Genomic DNA, 2759 nt, shown 5'->3' with positions numbered 1-2759 from the left:
AACACTTACCATTGTTAGGCAGTGTTCCGAGTCATTTAATCCTCACCACTCCAGGAAGCTGGGGCTTGTCCTTGTTCAGAACTGAGGTATCTAAAACTCGAGAGATTACAGCCTTTTACACAAATCACATGCACTTCGTCCAGTTTGTGCAACAGCCTCGTGTCAGTTTCCTAAGCCCCTATTTCCTGGAGCCTGTTTGATGTACTTGAAGTAACCTGCCCAAGGCCAAAGAACTAGCAAGTGGCAGAATGAAAACCTACTCCAGGTTTATGATCTCTACATTGGCTGTCTCGCTCCTTTTTTGCTCTACTCTTATCTGAGGAGCCCCTGGAAAACCCCATGAATGCGCTGACAGCAGACATTCTTGCCTTCTCCACCTGACCTGAAATGTTGCCAGTGTTTTACTGTTACGTGTGATGCTGCTGGCTGTGGCTGAAAAAGGAGCTTCTGGTGACATGAGGATGTTAGTAACAATGACTACTTTCTAAAGACAAACTAGCCAAGTCCTAGGAGAAGGATGAATCACCAACTTTTATTGATAAGCATTTCTGTTCCAAAGATTTATTCCAATCACATTTACAGCAGACACAACACTAGTACTTCCCCACTGAAGAAGATGGAAGCTCTGGCCATAGTTTGATGCAGGCCTGGGAGAAAGGTACTCTTTGTAAATAAGACAAGAGGCCACATCCCCAGCAATCTGACCAACAGGAGAGACAGACAAAATCAGTTCAGCAACTTCAACAAAGTGCAGGGAACCCGAAGAGCCCGTTTCTGTGGGCAGTCACACTTGAACAAATACACTGTCAACAGCTGAGAGAGAGCTGTGTTCCCAGGAGGACACAACTGCGCAGATCCGGGTGAGCACCTGAAAGGTACACAGAAAACAAAGGGAAGGCAGGGGGCGCCTCCTGGGCCAACCCTCCAGGCCTGGGGCCCGGGGACAAAGCCTCGCCTGGGAGGGACACGAGACCCTCCAGGCCTGGGGCATGGGAGTAAAGCCTCACTGGAATCAGGCAGGTCTCACTCCCTGTGAGTTGTGCTCGCTGTCTAAGGTGACAGCATGTGCTTAGTGCTTCCTGGTATCAGCTGCGATAAGCTTAGGTGATGTTTTAAGTAGATTTCTGAAAAGGAGAGGAGTTTAACATCTGCCTTCATTTTATTCCGAAAGTGACTCCACCCCAAGCCTGTGATACCCTGTAGTGAAACCTGCAGGCCAACGCCCCGCAACTGCATTGAGAACCTTCTGCTTTTAACACATTCAGGCCTTGCCACTTTCTGCGCCTCATCTTCCATCCCTGGCAGGTCGAGCTTTCTCAGGTGTGACTGTATAGGGGGGGAACTGGGAAAATGTGGAGCTCTCGCCTGCTGCCCATGTGATGTGACACTGTGAGAGTCACTCAGAATTTTGCAGCTTGGGTTGGGCCCCACCAGGGTCACTGAGTGGGATGCTAACAGCATAGAAAGGTGCCAGCAGGCTCAAGGCCCACAGTGCAGGGGGCTGTACCTCCAGTGTGGGAGGGCAGTTACAATCCACTCGTGTTGTATGGTAAGATCAGGTCAGCCACCAGGAGAGTAATCCCCTCCTCGCTTAGACAAAGAGCAGCAGCTCCACTGGGAGCGGCCTTGCCCCAGGGATCATCTGGGACATCTGGCGGGGTTTCTGTGCAGTGGGAGGTGGGAGGGCGAATGTGCTGGAGTGGGTGATCCCAGCTGCTGCTGGACATCCTCAGTGCACAGCTCAGCTCGAGGGCAAAGAGTTCTCAGGCTCCCGTCACCAGGGCTGACTGAGAAACACTGACTTAGGCTTATAGGGGTCCTGGGGGTCCCTGGAGGCTGAAGCCACCCCTACGCTTCACAGTTCTGCTGGATGTCCCCTCCGTCTCACCACCAGGCTGCCACCACTGTCTTCCAGCCCACAACCAGGGCGGGGCCTGCATATCAAAGCTCTGAATTCACAGCTGTTTTGAATGAATGAGAAATAAAGATGCACAGAGCAAGGCCCAGTGGCCCTGCCCAGCAGCAACTCTGCACATCTCCAGATGTGACGCTGAGCCTCCACCACATCCCAGACTCTTGCTACAAGGCCCTCAGAGCCAGGACGACCACATGGTTCAAGTGCGTGAGTTGGGGGGGATCACCTCAGTGGGCGATGGCCGAACCACTTCCAGGCTCACTGTCGGAGGCAAACCGAACCAGAGGGATCCAGGCAAAAATTCAGTCGACTTCATTGTAAACAACAAAGTATCCACGTGAAATGCCATGCACAACAGACACCATTCCTTATTATTATTTTTTTACATATTTACAATTTTACATATTTACTTATCAATATATCTTCTTTCTTTACAATAACAAAATTATCTCAGACTGCGGGACAGTGGTACCGTTGGGTTCCCTGGGACACCTCCTCTGTGCTATCTCTTTGACCCTTTAGCAGGCGATCAACAGCCAGGCTGAGCCGTGTGGACGGAGGAGGCACACGTGACATCACGGAGAACACGTGGTCTGACCTACGTTTCATACAAGTCTCAAATGAATCTATTCGAGGAGCTCAAATAAATAAGTTTATTATTTACTAACCTTCCTCTGCCAGAAGACAAAAACAAAAAAAACCAAACCCACAAAACAACCCCCAGAAAACTGTACCTTTAGAACTGCTGACACTTAGAAGCAATTAAGCGATACCCTAGGTCCCCCTCAGCGGGCTGCAGTGAGGCTAGCTACGGGCGGCCATGGAGACGCCGGCGAGCGGACGG

Source organism: Elephantulus edwardii, unplaced genomic scaffold, assembly GCF_000299155.1.
Source record: "Elephantulus edwardii isolate Elephantulus edwardi_28Jun2011 unplaced genomic scaffold, EleEdw1.0 scaffold00080, whole genome shotgun sequence".
NCBI lineage: Eukaryota > Metazoa > Chordata > Mammalia > Macroscelidea > Macroscelididae > Elephantulus > Elephantulus edwardii.
This window is presented reverse-complemented; position numbering follows the sequence as displayed.